Below are 24323 nucleotides of genomic sequence, written 5' to 3'. Positions count from 1 at the left end.
AAAAATATTAATTAACCCACGGAATATCTCATGATCCTAGTTGTGCCAGCGATTACCGTGACTTCGTTGGCCTCTATCCCATATTTTGGATTAATTTGAAGGATCCACCGTAACAAATATTATTGTATTACCAAGTAATCACCAAAAGAAACGATTAAGTTAAACTATGATCGCTCTGCATTTGAAATGTCTAGCTTTTCATGAACATTTCATGATTACATGCAACCTTTACACCAACACAACACTATGTTGCATGGGGGCATACCAGAACATGTACAAGGCCAGTTCCCTCCACCAATGCTCATGTAAAGAAGATATATAAACCTGCTCATCTTTTCCGTTTCCAATTTTCTTCTACTACCAACACTTTGTACTTGTTTTTTCTGATTTTGTCAATCCTTATGTTTATTCAAATAAAAAGAATTCTGACATATTACATTATTCTAGATTGTGAAAGGAATTTGTTTACTAATAGGCCACCAAATCTGAGTTTCTATATGTAATTACTTGCATAAGTATTTTATGTTCCTGTTTGACAAACAATAAAATTTAACAATGTTACTTGCTCCTGTACTGTGATAATTTATAAGCACCTTAATAAAAAAATAGCGGGACACTATGATTAACACTGTTGTTTACATGTGTTTATTGTGGATGCTGCTGGCATAGTTTCTATTCGTCAGGCGTTTGGTCGCTAATCAATTCGGAAGAAAAATCATACTACTTCAAACATGAAAGATTCGGGAATAAAAATAACAAGTTTAGTATTTTTGAATTTTTTGATTTGACACGTCTTTTAAATTTGTCAAAATCGCAGGATGCTAGTCTAAACAACATAATTGTCATACAACAACGTGCTCGTATTAAAGAAATACAAAGCAAAATCAAGATTTTAACATTCTAAACATCTCAAGAAATTATAATTATATCATCTTAATCTGGAAATGAAAATGTTCAAGCTAATATAACTGAGATGCTCTCTCTTATCCTATAACAAAATCTCTAACAAATTTATTATATGAAATGACCATAATACCCTGAATCTTATACACCTAATTACTATAATATCCTTGACAGTTGAACTTGTGTTCACCTTGTCACTCAATGCTCCCCCGCAAGCTTGTAGTGGTACCAGAGGAAACACCAAGCTTGGACATGAGGTATTGATATTGTTTTGCTGACATTTGCTTTTGTGAATATGTCTGCAACATGTGCATAAGATGGAACATGACGTGTCATAATATTAATCTCAAACAATTACAGAAGAGGGTTAAATGTAATTATGGTTTATTTTATTTTATTTTAAGAACTGTTATATTTTTAATATATAATTGTGTTTGATTTAGCTAAGGTGCGAAATGAAGATATTGAAGAAGTCAAAAATAAAGTAATCAAATACAAGTATTTAAAAACTTTCTGGTGGATTGAATTTTTCCACCAGAGATATATATAAAATCGAGAACTCTGTGATGCAAGATTTGCACACAGCTGCTTACAAAGAACCGAGAAATTCTTTACAGATACAATTTTATCTATTTCTCTGGTAAATTGCTCACTCACTCTCTTATGTTCTACTTGCTACCCTTGGTTTATATATCACCAAGTTGCATGATAAAAAGTCAAACAAATAAGACACAATATTTCTTGGTCTAATTACATGCTTCTTCATTTCCCTATCCAGCATTTTTGAATATCTTCAAGTTAGCACGGAAATGTAAATGCTTCTTTGTTCTCTAAAAACTGTAAATAGGCTGCCACATTCCATTTGCATCTAATCAACCCATGTGACTGTCAAGTTACTATCAACTGCTATTTGAATTTAAACATCCGTTGAAACTTCATTGGATCATCCGTTGAGACTGTGTTGAAACATCCGTCGAAGCTTCACTAGATCGTCCGTTAAATGTGACTTGGGTTATCCGTAGAAACCTTGTAGAATCATCCGTTGAAAGTCTTTAATAACAGTTAACTCTATTTCACTTATGCAAAATTACAAGGCATCTAATATTTACAATTAGCCAACCTATTTCGCATATCACACTAGTAGTCAACATGACTTTGAATATCCTACAACTTCTATATCTTTAAGGTATTGTAGAATGCACAAATGTTACAAGACTTATTGATACATAAGCTACTCTCTCAACGGATGTTAAAGTGATCATCCGTTAAAAGCTACAAATACACTAAATTAAATCTACTAAGGTATTTTGTTTAAGCTATCATCAAGTACACAACATATTCCTAACATTCTCCCCCAATTTATGTCTATTGAAATTGTAGGCATAAATTAAGAGAAACTTGATAATAACAAAACACCATATAAATATAGATTGATTTATAGTAGATAAAATTAACAAGTGCTGCAATTTATTGAAAATTATACAGAGGAAGGTTTGTAGAGAATCTCACAAGCCATTTTCAAGGTGTTCCTCTAGACTGAGCAAATTTGACCTATTTTCTTGACTGTCTGAATTTCTTTCGTAATTTCTCATTATTTTTTTCAATCTGGTGTTGAAGTTGCTCGTAGAATTCAAATTCATCTTCATTTGTCTGATCCAACATTTCTTGCATCTCCATGAGAGTTTTATTGCTTGAAATGTTTAGCTGATCTTCTAATCAGAAGAATCTTCTGGTGCATTTCTCATCCTTGAACTCCATCAACCAGTATGGCCTCAAATACACTCTATTTCCTGTGTATAAAATTGTTAAGACTTTTGGGAGTGCATTTGGGCCTCTCCAGCTATTCCTTATCTTCTCAGTTTTATTCAATACCATCTTTTTGGCAACACTGTTGAATCCAAGGTTCTTCTTTATTGAGGAAAAAATCTTTACTAGAACAGAATAGCCTTCAGTGAGAATTCTGTGAAGAGGCCAAGTTAGCTATCTTCCATCCTTATACCTGAAGACCAATCTCTCTGGAAGATGTTTGTACCCATCAATAGCTCTTACTTCATCTAGCTCATTCATATAGAGATTTATGTCTGAAAATTCCTTGATGTCACAGATGAAGAGTTGATATCCCTTGTTGACAGTTGGTTTGGGTTTGTCTAAGGTTTTGGATTGAAGTTTGATAGGTTTGACCTTTTTGATTGCTCTTGACTTTATTTTCTTTGGTTTGGTTAGGATTGAGATGTTTAGATCATGAAGTGGTAGGCTTTCCCAATCTACAGGCTCATATTTAGGAATTATGGGTTCATCATGGAAATTCATATCAGAATAAACCTTGAATGCAGCCTGCTCCATTGTGGGCATGGCTGGTTTACTTGAGGTGGTAGATTGGGTTGGCATGAATTCTTCCTTGTCTTCATCAAAATCCAGCTTCCTCTTTGGTTTGAATTTCAGTCTTGGTTTCTTTGTTTGCTTTGGTTCTTCTTGCTTTTCTTGATTCAGAGGCTCAGCTAACACAATAGGCATTTCAGATTTTGTGGTTGCGGGCTTCTTAGCTTGGTTCATGGCATCCAAGGCAGCTTGTCTTTACGGTTACTTGAGCCTAACCTTTTCTTTTTTCTTAGCTTCTGCAAACTGTGGATGTCTAGCCACCACACAGATCAGTTTGCCATTCTTATGAATTTTAGTAATTCTTTTCTTCAACTCTCATCAGGCTTGGGAGTTTCATAGACTAGGTCCAATGGATTTTTGTCTGAATTCTTTGGATAGTTTTTCTTTGGCTGAAAAATCACATTGGCCTTTGGAGATTTTTATTGTTGAGGGTTGACCCCTTTCCATGTTCCCTAAACTCATTTCATTTATAGAAATTGATCTCAATTGAGAGAAATGTGAGAAGTGTTTCACAGCTTTGTCTTTCTTCTCAATTGGACCAAATTTCTTCTCTATCTTCTCATCAAGCTTCTTTCATTTGTCATTCAGCTCTAGTTCAGTTGCTGCTATCTTGATCAATTCAATGTTGTCTAGCATTGGTGGCTTTGTGAAGGTAATTGATGGAACTATGACCGTACTGACATTAATGTTGAGCACTTTCTCCCTCTCACTAACTGACTCCACTTGACTAACTGGAATAATAGAGACTTTCTCCCCCTTTTTGTTAGCATCAAGTTGAGCAGAGTTGGAAGTTTATGCTGCCACCAATTTCTGAAGAAGGAGTGTCTGTTGAGCTTGATGGAGTTGGATTTTGGTGATAGAAGTTTCTAGGGCCTTCAACCTTGTGTTCAAGGAATCAACCTTGCTACTGAGATCAGAATCTTTCCTGAGTTGTCTGTTTATATCTCTCATTGTAGTGTTTGGAAGTAGATATTCCAATCTTTCATTAATGTCCTTCTTGACTAGTCCAATTTCTATCTTGATCTCAGACACATCTTGATTTTGCTTGAAAGATTGGATTTTGTGCAAGAGAAGAGACTCGAGGTGTGCTTGGAGAAGACTCTTGGTGTTGGCATCTATAGTAGCTTGAAGAGCTATTTGAGTCTGATGAATTATGTTGAACATAGTTGATTTAAAGTGATGTTCACTGCAGTGTTTGCTAAACATCCAAGCTGGAGTGTTTGTGCTTGAGCTATGACCTGCCTCTCCCCCGATGCCCATGACATTTCCTTCATCATCCTCACCATCATCCCCAAAAGTGTCTTCAGAACCACCAGTTGGATATTCAAAATCATCACCAACTATGGAGGGCGTGGCAGTACTGCATCATTGGCCCTTAGCATAAATGTTGTTGTGTGTACCAAGTTCAGCATCTTCACAACCTCCTCATTGCCCTTTCCAGCCAAAATTTGATAAGACTATAACAGGATGAGTAAATTTATCAACGTCCAAAGAAATTGAATCTATAACAGCTTGATATTCTTGCTGATATAGTCTCATCTTTTCTGCATCACTGACATTCATTGACTCGTTAACAATGGTTTATATCCTTATATCTCATGTACCTGCTTTTCTCTCATTTTCTCTCTGGTTTTTCATCAAGGGCTCCCCTTGGCTTCTTATCCTCACCTTCACCTTCTAAGGTTGGACTCCTCTCACTTACTTTTGCCAAGCTGGAAGAAATAACTTGCATTTGTTCACTCATTTCCTCTCCTTTTGCCTGAGAGCAACTCAGTCTTTCACTCCGTTCACTCTCTTCCCTCAATCCTAAGACTGATTGTACAACTACTAGATCATCTGTACTTGTAACAATAGTTGAGATTTCAAGTAGTGCATTGATATTCAACGAATGAGAAACATCCGTCGAGGTAGTAGTGGAGAGTTTTAACGGATGACTGTTGTTAAGCACATCCGTCGAGAAACAATCACTAGTCGACGGATAAAGAATATCAGTCGAGATAGTAGGAATGACATAGTTTGGAGTTGAAACTACTGTAGAATATGTGGTGATTGATTTGGATTTTGCACAGATTTCTCAGTAGAATCAGAAAGAAATGACAAGTGAGCCAACAAATCATCTAAAAGATGATACTCACTTGCTTGAGATTTTGACTTATCTGTGAGAGTTAAAGATGGAGAAGCAGGAATTGATGTGTGAATCATGTCCATATCCAAAGAATTAGTGGGTGAGTTTTGTGTGTAATGTGCTTCTATTATAAGAGATTTTGGCCGTGACACCATATTTACTGGAGATACATCAATCTGACTTTAAGAAGGTGCTGTAACTGAGTCTTTGACTGCAGTTTGCAAAGTGTGTGCACCCTGTCTATCCCCAAGTGTTTTAGATTTCTTCTTTCTTGTGTAAGTTTGAGGTGAGTCTGTGTCCCTAACCCTTTTAGCATGTGCTCTTGGCTGAGAGTTTTATTCAATAGTTACATGATAAGTGGATTTTATATCTATTTGGAACGCTTCATTACAAGCTTAAGGTGGTGTTTTGGACTCAAGTTATTCGTATTTGTGATGTGTTTTTGTGTTATTGCATTTCAGGCATTAGTTAAATGAAGAAAGGAACTTTTCAAAGAAATATGCTGAAAATAGATAAGAATGGGAAGCCAAGGCCATTCTAAAGTTTTAGACAATATCGTTAGCTTCGCGTGGGCAGTTGAATCACCTAGTTCTGACGAGCAGAACTCAAGATACGGTCAAAAGCAGAATTGTCAGAAATTTTCCAGAATGTCAGCGCGGTCGCGCCAGAACCAGTGCGCCCGCGCCGCTGAAAACAATATTTCAGCGCGGCCGTAGCCGAAAACAGCGTGCCCGCACCCTGTTTCTGCCCCAGAATCCTGATTTTAGTCGAAATTGAAGATTTTGAGAGTCCTGGTCATCCTGAAGCCTATATATACCAATAAAAAGACGTTTTTAACAACAAGGAGGCCTGGGAGAGCAATAAGAAGACCTAGAGAGCACGAGAAGGCTACGGAGAAAAAGACTTTTGTTTATTTGATTTACGAGATACTTGGATGCTTGTTTTCAATTTGTCTTTAAACCCTAGTACTCTTATATTTTTTATTATCATGCTTTTATTGGAACCCATGGTGATGATGAGTTCGGTTATGAACTAATCGTTATCGTGGGGTTCTAACAGATTTACTTATGGATATCTATAGTTAATTTATTCAATATCTTGGTGTGTGGTGATTGATTGATATCCTAGTATTGGTTGTGCTTATTCATCTTATGTGTGTAGCTGACATATAAGATAGCGTGTTAATCTCTATTGAAGCGAAAGTGAATATAAAGATTTAGAACTTGTCATGCTAGCATAGGTTCATGTATTTATTATGCATGATTCGTAGCTAATTTTAACCATCTTACTTGCCCTATGTAATCACGATAGATAACTTGTTCATTAATCCTTTATGTTGTCAAATTCTACAGACATATAGGGTCTCAACATAATTGGTGTCTATTCAGCTTCTATCTCTTTTGTGGATGTCTGGTAGTAGGGTATTCGTGCAACAAAAGTTGGCGTTTACTAGTTTCGTGTTATCTGATTAGTTGTCATCACCATCACATGCTAAGGTTAAGAACAATAACTTTAAATGAAGTAGTAATGAAGTTAGAATCCCATGTTTGTCTCATATAAGTAATTCAACCTCAATTCTCTTAGTTAATGTTATTTAGTTTAATCAAAACCCAATTTGTTATTTGTCTTAACATTGAGCGATAACCATACATTGTTTCATAGGTGCATAAATTGAACTTAACCTAAACTAGTCTCTGTGGGAACAAATCTGATTTATATCTTATACTACTTGCGAACGCGTATACTTGCGTGAATTTTAACGCATGTTTACGCCCTAACATTACATCCTCTTGGAAGGATGCAACTAGTAATGAGCTAGATTCCTTATTAATCACTACAGTTTATTGGGAAACTGCAGTGTGGCTAGGCTGAGTTACACACACCTCTCTCTCCTTATCCTTAGGGTTTCTCTGATTTTCACCCAGTCCCTCACCAGGCTCACTTCCCTTCATACTCCCCTCTTAGTTTTTAGTAGATTTTAAAACTAGTTTCTTTTAAGAGAAACTGGAGTGGGTTTTCTTTGAATTGGATTTGGAAATTTTTGGTTTTGTGGCTTGGGTAGGAACCTATTTGGTCACTATCACAGATGTCATAGCAACAGTTGTTTGCAAAGAAACTTGTGGTAGGGAAGTAGCAGGGATAGAAGTGTTTACCTCACTTACCTGAGGCTGCTCCATAATTGGCATTTAGATAATGGGAACCTCCTTATGGTGATTAGCACTGTTAAGATCAGCAATAACTCTTCTTTCTTGGACCCAACAATCTAACTTATTTGTTTGGTTCATAATTGAGAGATCCTCAGAAATAAAATTAGCTATCATCATAAAGAATCTAGCATAATAGATGTTCTTAGACCTTTTATTAATGTCTCTTAATTTACTCCCTAATTCATACATTACAGAAGTACTGAAATTAAAATACATATCACTCAGAAATATATAGAGCATGATAACAATTGAATAGCTAACAACATCAAATTTACTAACTTTGCCAGAAAAATCCTTAACAAGGAGTCACATAGAAAGCTCCATTCTTTCCTAAGGCCTAGTCTCCTAACCTCACCTAATTTGGTGGCAGTAAGAGCATAACCCATAGAAATTAGCATGTTACTCACATCTGTGTCCGTGTGTGGAGCAAGAGTGTTATTTTCAGGCAATTTAAAGCATGCTTCAAGAGTGTCACAGTTTATGCAGTGTTCCTTACCTTTGAGAGAGAAGGTAATGGTCTTATCCTTGGAGTTGAACACAACTTTAGTCCAAATCTCCTCAACAACCTCACAATAGATGATAGAGGACTCAAACATAGCATAACTTAGTTTGCAGCTTCGAATGAAGTCCATCATTTTATGATAGTCTTCAGATGCAGGAATCTCCTTGTTCACCAAAGCTACGAAGTTGTTCTTTTCATATACATACTCAGTTTGAGACATGATTTTGACTACGGGTGTCATTGCTGTGATTGAAAGTAGTTGCAGAAAAGGGGTTTTTGCTTTGGAGACGAAGAGAGTTAGATAAATTGCTTGAGAAAGATAAAAGTAAAAATGAAAATAAAATAGGCTTTTATACTTTCTCAAAAATAAACGGTTAAAAAAATCAAGAATAAAGTAACCAATCAAAGTAGCCCAAAATAGCCGTTTAAAAATAAAAAAACTGTCAAAATTCTAATTATTATCCATCGAAATATACTTACAGGCTGTAAGTAAATTCAACGAATAATGCCTAGAATTAAACGCTAAGATTGAGAGCAATTCGACGGATAAGGATTAAACGGTTATCCATCGAGATAAAAGTACCCATAATAATAATTAATATTTCAACGGATGATAAAATTCAACAGATATTCATTTTCAACGGATAATGAACATCCGTCGAGATGTAAATTCAGACTTAGCCAAAATTTCATCTTTGACAGGAAATATCAAATTTTATTCTGGCTGCATTTCAAATTTCTTGACATCAAAAAAAAATAAGAGTAATTAAGCATACCTAACTCACTTACCAACCTAGTAAAGGTGGATTCATCAAATGTGTAATATCCCGAGTCATTTCGATTAGATTATTATTTAAATAATAATAATACTTAGTTGGTATATAGTATGTAATTTTATTATAATTAAGCATACCTAACTCACTTACCAACCTAGTAAAGGTGGATTCATCAAATGTGTAATATCCCGAGTCATTTTGATTAGATTATTATTTAAATAATAATAATAATACTTAGTTGGTATATAGTATATAATTTTATTATAATTAAGCATACCTAACTCACTTACCAACCTAGTAAAGGTGGATTCATCAAATGTGTAATATCCCATAAAATATAACTATAAGTCAGGCCCGGAATTAATCGAGGGCCAAAAAAAAAGAACTAAAGGAAGAGAAACGCAAAAAGTTTAAGAGCAATGAGAAAAAGGGTTGGGCGCCTAAGAAAGAAAAGATGAAAAGTTCAGGTGTTATGCAAAGCTAGTGTTTCTATATAAAGAGAAGGGAAGGAACCTCCACTTTAATCCCCTCGATATGGGACAAGTGAATTTAGTTCACTGAAATAACAAGTATTCCAAGTGCACTAATTGTGATCCTAAAGAGATCCTACATCTGCTTATATAGAGAATGTTAGACAACTAGTTTCACACCTTTTCGATGTGGGACAAAATAATATCATGTTTTGAACATTCAAATACATTTTAGTGCCTTGTATTTTCTTGCATTTTAAAATTTTGAACTGATTTTTCTTGCAATAGTAGTGCTCCAAATATTTTATATTTTTAATATTATTTCGGTTGTAGAGCCCAAATATAAGTTAATTTGATTTTAATACTTACCCAAGCCCCTTAAATATAGTGAAGAGGGGTTTCTTTTCAAAACTCCCTCCATGTGGGATAAATTTGAACTTGTCTTTGAGAGTTGTGAACTCTTAACTCAAAACCACACCATTGTGTGAGTTATATAGAGCTGTAGTAAGTTTTTAAAAACATAATATAGTCAATGTGGGACTAAATTGGACTAATTAACTAGTTTAGATCAAACTCTAAATCTAGTTATCTTGATAAAAAGAATTTTAACTTATTTAAGGATTTTAAGTTAGTGAAGCCGAGTGAAATCCATTTAGGACTTGTTAAAAATAAATTTCTTGCTACTCTACCCATTATATAGGAAAAGAGTATAACCGTGTGTCTATTTATTCTCGATGTGGGAACCAAGAATGTTAAGACTAAATAAAATTTATGTTGCCCAAGCCTTGCTTTTATAGATGAGGGAAGTGAGTACTCCAAAACATAAGCAATGTGGGACTTGGGATGTAAGAGAAAAGGAGAGTGTTGTAGTTCCACATTGAGGAGAGAATAGAAGCTAAACTAGATTAAATTAAGAAGTCTATAGCATACTTGTCATCAAGGTGCAATTGCAGTTGTGTGCATTATGCCTTGAGCGAGCTTTGAGTTTCCTTTGTGCACGGGGTTGCCTTGGCTTACCTTGTGCGTGTTTGTGACTTGTCTAGAGAAATTAAAATTTTATTTTTAACCCTAAGTCAATTTGAGTACCACATCGAAAAGGATTAGGAAACTTACCTCCAATTTCCTTATATAAGACTTGACATGATACTTGAGTTGATTAGGAAGAGGCTAAAGTAAAAGCTTCTAATTTGATAAGACTTCTTACACCTTTATCTATTATTATACTTTATTTTGTAATATTACTTATTAGTTAATTTTAGGTAATTATTAGAATTACTTGGTAGGATTTAGATTTGAGTTTAATAAATAAAAATATGTTATTGAGAATTGTGAATGACGTTATTAGGGTACCAAGTCGGGAATAAAGGAAATAGAGACTCGAGAAAGAAATTGTATTAGCAGTTATATTAAAAGCGATTTAAGGTAAGTATATACTGTACTTTTTCACTGTTGATGCTTTGATCATTAAATGATGATTAATTTGATTGACGATTCACTGATGAAAAATGAGTATTCTTACACTGATACTTGATGAACTGATGATGATGCTTCCTTTTCGGAAGTAAGCTAAACCAATTGTTTAGCTGGTCGGGATCCCAACTTGATGAACTTATCATGCTTGAATACTCCGTTTTAATCTTGTGAGAACTATTATGTTATGATGAACTCTTGATTATCGTGATAAGCTTTTGTTGACTCTCTTATTTAAAGTTGTTTGATTTTATTTGATGATTTGAAACTCTGGGTTCTAGATAAACCTCAGTTGAAATGTACGATATATGCTTATTGAGCTTTATGAGCTCACTCTTTTATGTCACTAACTTTGACAGGAAAGAATTTCAGAGAAGAATGTTCAGGAAAAGATAAAAATGTGATGAACTAAGGTTTTAGTGGATGGCGAGAAACATATAGTATTATAATGAATAAAGTTTGTGTAATAGACTTACGTTTGTATCCAGTTAGAATCTTCTGATGTATCATAAACTTTTGTTATAGATTGAAAATGTTGTACGGATTTTATATTATTAATTAAATTTTTGGTTATGTGAGCATATATTGAGTTTGTAGTTTGTTTGGCATCCCCGGGTCGGGTTTTTGAGGTTACCTCGAGGTCGGGTTTCTGAGGTTACCCCGAGATCGGGGGGCGTCACAAAGTGGCTTGGTGAAGATGTCTGCAAGTTGCTTCTCACTTGGAATAAAATGAAGTTTCACAATATCATTCATGACATGTTCTCTAATGAATTGGTACTTGATGTCAATGTGCTTGGTCCTTGAATGCTTTACCGGATTTTCAATAATTGTAATGGCACTTGTGTTATCACGGAAAATAGGAATCTTATTCACATGTAGACCATAGTCCAACAATTGATTTTTCATCCATAAGATCTTTGCACAACAGCTACCAGCAGAAATATATTCAGCCTCAGCTGTAGAAGTAGAGACTGAATTTTGCTTTTTACCGAACCAGGATACTAGCTTATTTCCTAGAAATTGACAGGTTCTTGTAGTACTTTTTCTATCAATTTTATAACCTGCATAATCTGTATCTGAATAACCAGTTAGATCAAAACCATAATCTCTAGGATACCAAATGCCAAGATTTGGTGTTCCTTTGAGATAACTGAAAATTCTCTTAATAGCTACTAAATTAGATTCTCTAGGATCAGCCTGAAATCTAGCACAAAGACAAGTAGCAAACATTTTATCTGGCCTACTTGCTGTTAAATATAAAAGTGAGCCAACCATGCCTCTATAGTTTGAAATATCCACAGACTTTTCAGTAGTGTTTACTTCAAGTTTAGTTACAGTGGCCATGGAGTTTTTGCAGATGTGCAATCCATTAAATCAAACTTCTTTAAAAGATCATAAATATATTTGGTTTGATTAATGAATATTCCATCACTAACTTGCTTAACTTATAAACCAAGAAAGTAAGTTAGTTTTCCTATCATGCTCATTTCATATTTACTTTGCATCAATTTGGCAAACTTTTTGCAAAGTTTCTCATCTGTAGATCCAAATATAATATCATCTACATAAATTTAAATAAGTATACTAGAACCATTAACATTTCTAAAGAATAAGGTTTTATCAACAGTACCTATTGTGAAATGATTTTCTAAGAGAAACTTTGACAAAGTGTCATACCAGGCTCTAGGTGCTTACTTCAGTCCATAAAGTGCTTTCAAAAGATAGTAGACATATTCTGGAAATTTGGGGTCTTCAAAACCTGGAGGCTGACTGACATAAACCTTCTCCTCTAAATCTCCATTCAGAAATGCACTTTTAGCCTCCATTTGATAGACCTTGAAATTGGCATGGGCTGCATAGGCTAGAAATATTCTGATGGCTTCAACTCTTGCAACAGGAGCAAAAGTCTCATCAAAATCTATTCCTTCTTGTTGACAGTAGACTTTAGCAACCAATCTGGCTTTGTTCCTGACTATTATGCCATTTTCATCCATCTTGTTTCTGAATACCCATTTGGTTTCAATAGGATTCTTTCATTTAGGCTTGGGTACCAGCTTTCAAACATTATTTCTTTTAAATTGGTTTAGCTCCTCCTGCATAGCTAAAACCCAATTAGGATCCAACAGAGTTTTTTCTACCTTTTTAGGTTCTTCTTGTGACCGAAAGCTGCTGTAAAGACATTCTTCTTGAGTTGCTTTCCTTGTTTGCACTCTTGAAGATGCATCACCAATAATTAGCTCAAATGGGTGATCTCTAGTCCATTTTCTCTGTTGTGGTAGATTAGCTCTAGATGAAGAGGCCTCATAGTTGTCTTGATGTTTTACTGGGTTTTGATTAGAAGAAACTCCCCCTTAGTTTGTGGATCTTTGACTTGACGTTGGGGTTCTTTCTAATTGTGATCTGTATTGACTTTCAACTCCTATTAATGGTTCAACGGATGTTGATCTTTGCCTCTCGACGGATGATACAGGTTGTCTCTCGACAGATGATGCACTTGGTCTTTCGACGGATGTTGAATTATGTGCTTCATTTGTTATAGATTTTTCTGCATTATCCTTAGATATTGTTTCTTGATCACTTTCATCATCACTATCATCTCAACATCATCAAATTTGAGGCTTTCATGGAAATCTCCATCTTATAGTCCTTCAATCTTCTTATCATCAAACACAACATGTACAGATTCCATAACAATGTTGGTTCTGAAATTGTAGACTCTGTATGCTTTTCCAACTGCATACCCAACAAAAATGCCTTCATCTGCTTTGACATCAAACTTTCCATTCTGATCAGTTTGATTTCTTAACACATAGCATTTACAGCCAAAGATATGAAGAAATTTTAATGTTGGCTTCCTATTCTTCAATAATTGGTAGGGTGTCATGCACTTTGCTTGATTAACCAAAGAAAAATTCTGAGTGTAGCATGCAGTATTTACAGCTTCTGCCGTAAAATATGTTGGTAACTTTGATTCTTCTAGCATTGTTCTTGCAGCTTCAATAAGAGATCTGTTCTTTATTTCCCCACTCCATTTTGTTGTGGGGTTCTTGCTGCTGAAAACTCATGCATGATCCCATTCTCTTCATAGAACAATCTCATCACAGAATTCTTGAACTCAGTTCCATTGTCACTCCCAATTCTTCTAACTTTTAGATCATGATGATTGTTGACTTGCCTTATGTGATTGATGATGATTTCACTAGCTTCATATTTGGATTTGAGAAAATATATCCCAGAGAACTTTGAAAAATCATCCATAATTACTAGGCAATATCTTTTCTTTGAGATGGACAACACATTGACTGGTCCAAATAAATCCATGTGCAGTAGTTATAAAGGTTCATCAATTGTTAAATCAGGTTTCTTTTTGAATGATGCCTTGATCTGCTTTCCTTTCTGACATGCATCACATAATCCATCCTTTGAGAATTCCACTTGAGGAATGCCTTTTACCAAATCTTTCCTGACTAGTTCATTCATAGTCTTGAAGTTAAGATGAGACAACTTCTTGTGCCATAGCCAACTTTCATCTTGACTTTTCTTGCTGAAGAGACAAGTGACAGATTCTGCATTTGATGAGTTAAAGTCAGCTAGATACACATTTTCTTTTCTCACACCAGTGAGAACCATTTTGTTGATTTTCTTGTTGGTCACACACACAAGCTTCAGAATTGAATGTTACTGAGTTGCCCTTGTCACAAAGCTGGATGATATTCAACAGATTATGCTTGAGTCCATCCACTAGGGCAACTTCCTCAATGATGACATTGTTTTTATAAATTAAGTCATATCCCACAGTATAACCCTTGTTGTCATCTCCAAAAGTGATACTTGGGACAACTCTCTTCTTAAACTCAGTGAGCAGGGTAGAATCTCCAGTAATGTGCCTTAAGCACCCACTATCCAAATACCAAAGATTCTTTCTATTTCCCTGAACACAACGAAATCAAATCAAGTTGCTTTTGGTACCCAAGTTTTCTTGGGTCCTGTTTTGTTAGCATTTTTCTTAGGTTTCTTAGGCTTATCCTCATTTGACTTAGGTATTTGAGATTCATCCTTAGTCAATTGAGTAGAACCTTTAAAACCATTCATCATTATAGAATTATCATGCACAGGCTTGTTAACATGAAAAGGCATATTCTATGCAAACATGTTATTCCTGTAAGGCATGCTAAATGACATTTGTGGCATAGTAAATCCAGCATAGTAAGGATTTTGTGCAAATGGCATATTAGCAAATTGTGCATTCAAATTATGTGCATGCATAACATTCACAGACATTGTAGGCATGTTAGGAAATGAAGAAGGTGCAGACATGGGTGCAGGCATAGCAAGTTTGCAATTAGAAGACAGATGATTAACACTACCACACTTCACACAGATTTTTCTTGGTGCATATTTATCAGGTGTGTAGTTGTTATGTTTGTTAATTCCTACTTTCTATTCCTATTATTTTTCCTTTTTGATTCTGCTTTAACTTCTATTTTCTCCAATCTGTCATTCAATTGCTTGATTGAAAGATGCCCTATATTGACTCTCTTTTTCTTTTTTTCTTGACTTGTTTCTCCTGGAACAAAGTTCTTGGAAACTGATCCATATTTCTCATTTAACTTAGCTAGCTGGGATTTGCTAACTGGCTTTCTTTCACTCGACGGATGTGGTTCCTTGTCTTTCGACGGATAATCCATTTGATCATTCGACGGATAACCTTCATTATCCGTCGAATCCACATCCATTGAAGGTCCTTCTTCCAAGTTAGGATTCAGTTTCTCCTTGCTCTTTTTCCCGGCTTCATCACATAAGGATTATATACCTTGAACTTTAGTAATTTAAGCATGGACATCTCTAGATGATTTCCATGCCTTAATTACTTCATGTTCTCGTTCAAGTTACTTTAGTAAAATATCCTCTTTCTTTAAGGATTCAGTCAGTTCATCTTTGGCAATCTTGCACTCCATCTTCAGTTTCTCACACTACACCATATATGGCCTTTACCAACACTTTTTTTGGTGTTACAAGCAAAAATATTGCCTTAAATCACTAAAATTTGATCTGAGGTAACAGTTTATTTTTATGTTACAGTAGAGAATAGTAGATGTTAGCATAAACATGATAAAATTTCTATTGTAACACAAAAAATAGTGTTAGTATTGATATTATAATTAGTGTTACAATAGGACTAAAAATTTAGGCGGGATTTTTAAGCGGGCCAATTTTTGGCCAAATTTTAAGTGGCCCAAAATAAAAAAAATTACCGGCTCATTTCATTTTGTAAAATAAAATAAAATACTAAAACACTCACTTATACATTCTATACTCTCAAAAATATCAAGCACTTAAACGAAACACTCTCGGTCGGGGTAAAAAAAATGCTCTCAGATGTGTTCATCAATTGGAAAGTAGGGTTCTAAATTAGTGAAATTAGGCTTCTTGTCATAGCTTGGAGATTGTAATTAGGGTTTGTAGAAATTGGGTCTTTCTTCACAAACGGGCTAGGCAGTTGGACTTCTCAATCGAGTTCTTGCGGTCGATTTCTTCTCAAATTTGGAGCTTTCTTCTTGTTCGATTTAAAAGTATGTCGGGTATACTCATATTCTCTGATTTGTGCGTAAGTGTGTGTGGTATTCAATTCACAAACTTTTCTCTTAGTAAGATTATAAATTTTAATTCTTTCTTTTTTTATATAATTTTGGGTTTCTTTAATCTTTTTTTAGTGTTATCTTGATTTGTGTCTGTAAATCTTGTAAATTTAATTGGGTTTTAAGTATGCAAATTTAATTGAGAAAATACAAAACTTACGGAAAAACTTAGTGAACAACAATTATTAATACAGAAGCTAGAAGATGATATATTCAAGGTTTGAATAATTAGTTTTGAATCTAAGAACTGTTAACAGCTAACATTTTTCACTGGCGGTATAAAATTAAAATATATGCATTATATTTCTCGAAAGTGATACAGTTTGTCCATGAGGTATTGCTATTTATTTTCACTGACTGGTACTTAAATAGCTCAACATGCTTCCTGATACACAAATTTTACTTATAGATAAACATGGGGACATTGACAGGTCTAAAAGACCATGGGAGTTCTTACCTACTGGCCACAAAATTGGGACCCCTATTCCATTGTTCAAGGAACTGGTACATATTTTGCATTTGTTTTTTTTCACGGATGTCAATTTTGTTGAATTTGGACCGAAATTGGAGATATTCTTATTGGATATAAACGGATATTCTTTGGTCAAGAAGTGGCTGTGAAGGTTCGTTCAGCCACTTCCACCCAGGGAACTCGGGAGTTTGATAATGAGGTAAACCAGCTTAATCTGAAACCACTTCACTAAGAATATTAAAGTAAAATACATTGATTATACTCGTTAATAAAAGATCTACATAAATGACTACACAGCTCAGGTTTTTATAGGATATTGCATGGTCTACATAGTAATGCAAACTTTTATAATTCTCGGTACTATATTGTTGTCATTGCTTACGAGGTCCCTTTTTGGACTTCTCAGAGGTGTAGCTTTGGTTGTGTTCAATGCTACAGCTGGTGCATCATCTTGCTATTTATTATCCAAATTAGTTGGACTACCTCTTCTCTTCTCTCTCTGGCCCGAAAAGCTAAGTTTCTTTCAAGAACAGGTGAACTTCATACGCCTCTCTTTCGCTTCTATACTTGGCTTTATTGTGTTTGCGGACTAATACAGTTCTTTACTTACTCAGGTGGCTAAAAGTCATGATTCCTTGTTGAACTACATGTTTTTTTTAGAGTTACCCCAACTTTGCCAAATACTTTCATTAATCTTGCCTCACCTATTGTTGGTATACCTTTTCACATATTCTTCTTGAGAACTTTGATTGGTCTCATTCCTCCTGCTTTCGTAACTGTCAGGGAAGTTTTACTTATTCATTAGGTCTTTCTTGTAGTATTTTAATTTTTCATCATTGGTTTAATGGTTAACACAAAGTTCACTGAATTTTTTGGACTTGGAAGACTGCTGCTTCAGTTCTGCTACAAATGTGTTAGATTATGATTTGGAATCTACTGTAATGACTAGAACACACAAATTAATTGTTCAATCTGGAGAAAAATGATTAATTACATAGCATTTTCTCAAGTTGATTAAACCATTAGTTGAAACTTCTCTATTTTTTAAGTGAAGTATAAATTAATGGCTCCCTACAATTCTTGTTTATCCTTTTATGTTAAATGGCTCCCTACAAGATCGGCTTTATGGTAATGCTCGCCTAACTGTCTGTATGCTTGTTTCTTGAGATTCCTTCATCTACAATCTCCAGTTCAAGTGGCGATAAATTCTCACAATCTTTTGCAATTATAACAGGGATTTTCCTTCACACTGCGAACAGATTTAATGAAGATATCGAGCATACAGACATCACAAATGATAAGTCAAAGTTTGACCGTCATTATAAATGATAAGTAAAGAAGTATGGTTATGTCAAGACTCAGGAATTCAACTGGTATGATTCATGTTGGTAGTATTAACAGTATGTTAAGGATGACATTACTATCAGTAGTATAAGGCAGGGGTCGTTAAGTCTTTTACGTCCAGTTTAGTACCTGTAGACTGTAGTATATAAATAGATCTTCAGTTGTATTGCGGTTAAGTTGAATCTATTATCAGAAAATAATGGAAGTATTAATTGACCATTTATACATATGAATTTTAGCTGGTGGTGGACTCTTCCATATATACTTGAGTTTATTTTAGGCATCTGTCAATGATGCTTAGGACCTTCTCTAAGTACATTATCTGTGTTCCAAGTAACTTTGATATATAATTGTGAGAGTTGTTATAAAAAGCAACCCGTTTACCATATGCAGCTTTCTGGTCTACCTGATATTGAAGACTTAGCAGACTTGAAGACTAGTAAAATTCCCCGATTACGTAAGTACTTTTTTCTTTAGGCGCATAGTCTTTGCATGATCGACAGTTGACACATGTATGCATTTGGTCCCTTTAAAACTGACAACATTATTCACTGGAACAATTTCTTAACCCAGTTTCTTTGTTTATTTCGTCGAGTAATTTTTCCCTCCATAATTTACTTTATCTTGGTATATGCATCCTTCGACACATATAGTTCTCCTCTGCCTTCGTCAATTACATAGACAAGTAAGCATTTCCTGCTTCTTGACGGTCAAACTTTGTAGTTATATAGAAGTGTTGAGCTGAGAGAAGTATATATAAGACTCAATGTTAAGGACTCGTTGGGTACATTTTTAGAAGTTTAAAGTTCAGGATAACGACTTGCTCCTTGAGTATCCCTGATCATAAAATAGTTCTTGATATAGTTATCAAATATGCTGAATAAAGTTCTATTTTCTTTGTAGGAATTTGATCCAGAGGCAGCGTGAATTAATTGAGGAGTTCTCAAAAGAAGAGCATTGTGAAGAAGAATGTGGCTCACCATGGAGAGAAACAACCACACGGAAGAAGAATCATTGTCAAATAACGGCCAACGGCCAATGGAGAGAAATAACCACACGGAAGAAGAATCGTGGCAGTTAGACTTTTTATCTGGATTAGTTAAACTAGTACTTGGAATTTGGTTATTTTTGTTTGTTGGGAGCTGAAACTTTAAATTTGTTGGATTGCCGGACTTGTGCTTTTGCCAATAGTTATCAAGTTCAGTTAGTATGTATTTAGGTTTTAATCTTGCAAGTTGTTTTATATTTTGTTTACATCTTGAAAATTAACAAAACCAATTGATATTTAAATGTTGGCTAAAACAGGAAAAAATGTTACAATAAATATAAAAGTGTAACAAGAGAGACCAGAATGTTTATAAAGAAAGTGTTACAATAAGCTCTAAAAATGTCACCAAAAGAATATAATTGTTTTACCAAAGAAAGTGTAACATTTTTATTGGTGTTACTAAAGGTTCAGGGGTGTTGCAACAGAACTGTGGTTACACATACATAGTGTTACCATAGAAACCTAATGTGCAACCATAGGGGGTCTATTGTTACATCTTTACATGTGTTACCACAGGTTCCAAAAGTGTTACCTTAGACCCCTATTGTAGCACGAGCAAATCCAACACCACTAAAATTTCAAAAAGTGTAACTGTAGCCCAATTTTTTGCTTTAGGTAACACTTTTTGGCCATTTTTACACTTTTTTGGGTGTTGCTAGAGGTCATATATGGTGTAGTGTCAAACTCAACAAATTGAATTTCTAACACATTATTTCTTTCACTCAAAAACAAATTGTTCTCTTTAATTTTAGTGTTTTCTTTAGTGAGAGATTTGAGTGTAACACGCAGATTATATAATTTAGTAGACATGTCATTAATAATATCATTACACTCAGCTTTAGATAAATATGCTAGATTAGTGGTGATTACCTGATTACTGGATGAACTGGCCTTTGTTTCATCTGATTTGGCCATAAGTGCTAGATTTACATAGCTTGAATACTCATCCTCCTCAAATCCATCAGCAGCCCAGTCATTTTCCTGAGTTAGAAAAGCCCTTTCCTTCTGTTTGAGCAACTTAAAATACTTCTTTTTGTAATCCACCAGCTTAAAATTCTTTCTATCAGAATCAGGATTTCTATATTCACTTGCAAAATGACCACTCAAGCCATACTTGAAACATTTAAATTTTGACTTATCAACCATGTTCCTGTATGGCTTGGATGCTCCAAAATTCTTCTTGAATTTAAGCTTGGAAAATCTTCTGGATAGAAAACCTAGATGCTCATCTATGTCATCCATATCATCTTGACTAAGATGGTCTTCATATTCAGCTACTAGCTCTTTTCCTTTGCCTTCACAAACTCTAGGGTTTGGTGCAGATTCTACAGTTTCTACCTTTATCTCTTTCTTTTTCTCTTGCTCAACAACCAATGCAATGGATCCTCCCTTCTTCTTTCATTTCTCCAGCTTCTCATCTTGCTCTGTTTCAAGCTCATATGTCTTTAGAATCCCATACAGTCTGTCCAAGGTGAATTTCTTGTAATCTTGAGAGTTTCTTAGTGAGACTGTCATAGGCTTTCATTCCTTTGGCAGAGATCTAAGGAATTTGAGATTTGAGTCTTTTGTCTGATAGACTCTCCCATGCATCTTTAGAGCATTTAGTAGTTTTTAAAACCTACTAAATATGTCAGTGAGTGACTCACTTTCTTCACTATAAAAATGCTCATATTGCTGAATCAAGAGCTGTATTATATTTTCCCTTACTTTCTCAGTTCCATCACATATAACTTGAATTGTATCCCAGACATCCTTAGCAGTTTTGCAATTGATGATATTGTCAAACATATCACTGTCAACACCAATAAACAAAATGTTCATGGCCTTCTTATCCTTATGAATTTGTTCAATATATGGATCAGACCATTCTGCTCTAGGTTTTGGGATGGATGGCTCATTTCCAGTAGCAACTCTCATAGGGACATGAGGACCTTTCTCAATGCAGTCAACATATTCTTCATCTTGAGAGAGAAGATGCATGTGCATTTTCACCTTCCAATGGTGATAATTGTCTTTGTCCAGAAATGGAATCTTTATTCCAACATCTTTTCTGCTCATCTTGTTAGTTGTTGTGATCTTTAAACTCTTTGTTCTTCAAGAGTTTGCTCTGATACCAATTGTTAATCCCAAACAATCTAACAAAGAATTACAGAGGGGGGTTGAATGTAATTCTGGTTTCTTTTTTATTTTAAGAATTGTTCTATCTTTAATATATAACTGTGTTTGATTTAGCTAAGGTTCAGAATGAAGATATTAAAGAAATCAAACACGAAGTAATCAAATACAAGTATTTAAAAACTTTCTGGTGGATTGAACTTTTCCACCAGAGATATATATAAAATCGAGAACTCTGTGATGCAAGATTTGCACACAGCTGCTTATAAGTAGAGCTTACAAAGAACAGAGAAATTATTTACAGATACAACTTTATCTATTTCTCTGGTAAATTGCTCACTCACTCTCTTTTGTTCTACTTGCTACCCTTGGTTTATATATCACCAAGTTACATGATAATAAGACAAACAAATAAGATAAAATGTTTTTAGTCTAATTACATGCTTCTTCATTTCTCTATCTAGCATCTTTGAATATCTTCAAGTTAGCACGGAAATGGAAATGCTTCTTTGTTCTCTAAAACCTGTAAATAGGTTACCACATTCCATTTGCATCTAATCAACCCATGTGACTGTCAAGTCACTATCAACTGCTATTTGAATTTAAACATCCGTTGAAACTTCATTGGATCATCCGTTGAGACTGTGTTGAATCATCCGTCGAAGCTTCAGTAGATCATCCGGTGAATGTGACTTGGGTCATCCGTCGAAGCCTTGTAGAATCATCCGTTGAATGTCTTCCATAGAAGTTAACTCTATTTCACTTATGCAAAATTACAAGACATCTAATATTTCCAATTAGCCAACCTATTTTGCATATCACACTAGTAGTCAACATGACTTTGAATATCCTACAACTTCTAGATCTTTAAGGTATTATAGAATGCAAAAATGTGTTATAAGACTTATTGATATATAAGCTACTCTCTCAACTGATGTTAAAGTGATCATCCGTTGAAAGCTACAAATACATTAAATTAAATCTACTAACAGGTGTTTTGTTTAACCTATCATCAAGTACACAACATATTCCTAACACACAATATCTCCAGCAACCACTTTATCCTTTATGTAATAAACAAATAGTTTTAACATGTTTTGTTCTTTCATGAAGAACATAATTAGCTGCAATAGCTAAGGCGGCTTGATTATCACAATTAAGAATAGTATGAGGCAAATATGATAGTCCCATATCCTTCAGCAAAGCAGTAAGCCATGTAACTTCACAACTGGCCACAGTCATGGACCTGTATTCAGCCTCTGCACTCGACCTTGCTAACACGGACTATTTTTTAGTTTTCCAGCTCACTGGAGAAGCACCCAACATAACACAATATCCCGATGTTGATCTTCTGAAAATAGCACAACTGACCCAATCTGAGTCACAATAAGCAGTCAATTGTGTTGCTGATTTGCTAGCCAATAACATGCCCTGCCCTGGATTTTCAACTTACTTCAAGAGCCGTTTTGCAGCTTGCATATGATCTATGTAGGTTTGTGCATGTATTGGGCAAGAATGTGTACCAGATACACAATGTCAGGTCTAGTAACAGTCAAATAGATCAACTTGCCTAATAGTTGTCGATATGGTTGAGCATTTTGAAGCACTACTCATTTATCAAGTATTAAATTCAAGTGAGACTCCATATGTAACTTTCTAGAAGCAACACCGGTCATATGATACTCTTTGAGTAAATCAAGCACATATTTCTTCTGTGAAACAAAGAAACCATCAAGCGATCTATTTATCTATAATCCCATCAATTACTTAACTTTTTTTAAATTTTTCATATGGAAATTCTGAGAAAGTATTGATTTAAATACACCAATATAAGTCAAGGAATTACCAGCAATCAGTAAGTCATCCACATGTACCAAAATTAACACAATGTTTCCTCCTGAAACCTTGGTGAACAAACTATAATCTGCTCTGGATTGAACAAAATTATCATCCTTGAGTTTAGTGGACAATTTGCTAAACCAACATCTAGGAGATTGGTTTAAGCCATACAAACTCTTAACCAATTTGCAGACCAATCTTGTAAAACTAATATAAAATTTATCAATTTTAGATTCACAATGAATCTTGTTTCCCCATCCAGTGTAACCTTGAGGCATTTCCAAGTACACTTCTTCATGAAGATCACCATGAAGAAATGTATTTGTTACATCCATGTACACAGTATGCCAATTCTGTATTGCTATAACAGCCAACAATGTTCTACCTAGGGGAGAGCGTGGGCCGGTTCGGCTCGGTTTCTCGATAAAACCGGAACCGCAACCATAAATCTCCGGTTTCTAAAATCGAAAACCGCAACCATCACCGTAACCGATAGTTCGATTTCGGTTTCGAAATCTCCGGTTCGGTTTCGGTTAAAAAATTGGTAAAATCAAAGTTAGAAGAAATCTTAATACTTGAATAAGTAAATAAAATCAAAATATTAAATTTTAGATATAAATTAATTATTTTTTTTGAAAAAATATGCAGAGTATTACTATATAGTAGCAAACAGCAGGTAGCTAAATGAAGTCCATCCTATGACTTCACAACACCAGAAGTTGTAGCAGATTGGGGTGTTCATCAAATCGCACAAACCGCACAAACCGCCCGTACCGCACCGCCCCGCACCGCTACGCGTGGTTTAAACTTTTCGTGGTGCGGTCATGGTTTGTATTTTTGTCAAACCGCGTGGTGCGGTGCGGTGCGGTTTGCGGTTTGGGACTTTGCTCCCGTGGTTCAAACCGCACCGCACCGCATATTATTATAATATATATATCTAATATTCATGTACCTTTATAATAAATAAATAAATATATATTATTATTGTCCCTTATAAGATAAACAAATATATAATAAGCATTTACGTAGCAATG

Source organism: Apium graveolens, chromosome 3 (assembly GCF_009905375.1).
Source record: "Apium graveolens cultivar Ventura chromosome 3, ASM990537v1, whole genome shotgun sequence".
Classification (NCBI taxonomy): domain Eukaryota; kingdom Viridiplantae; phylum Streptophyta; class Magnoliopsida; order Apiales; family Apiaceae; genus Apium; species Apium graveolens.
The sequence above is the reverse complement of the archived record's forward strand: the minus strand, read 5'-3'. Positions refer to the sequence as shown.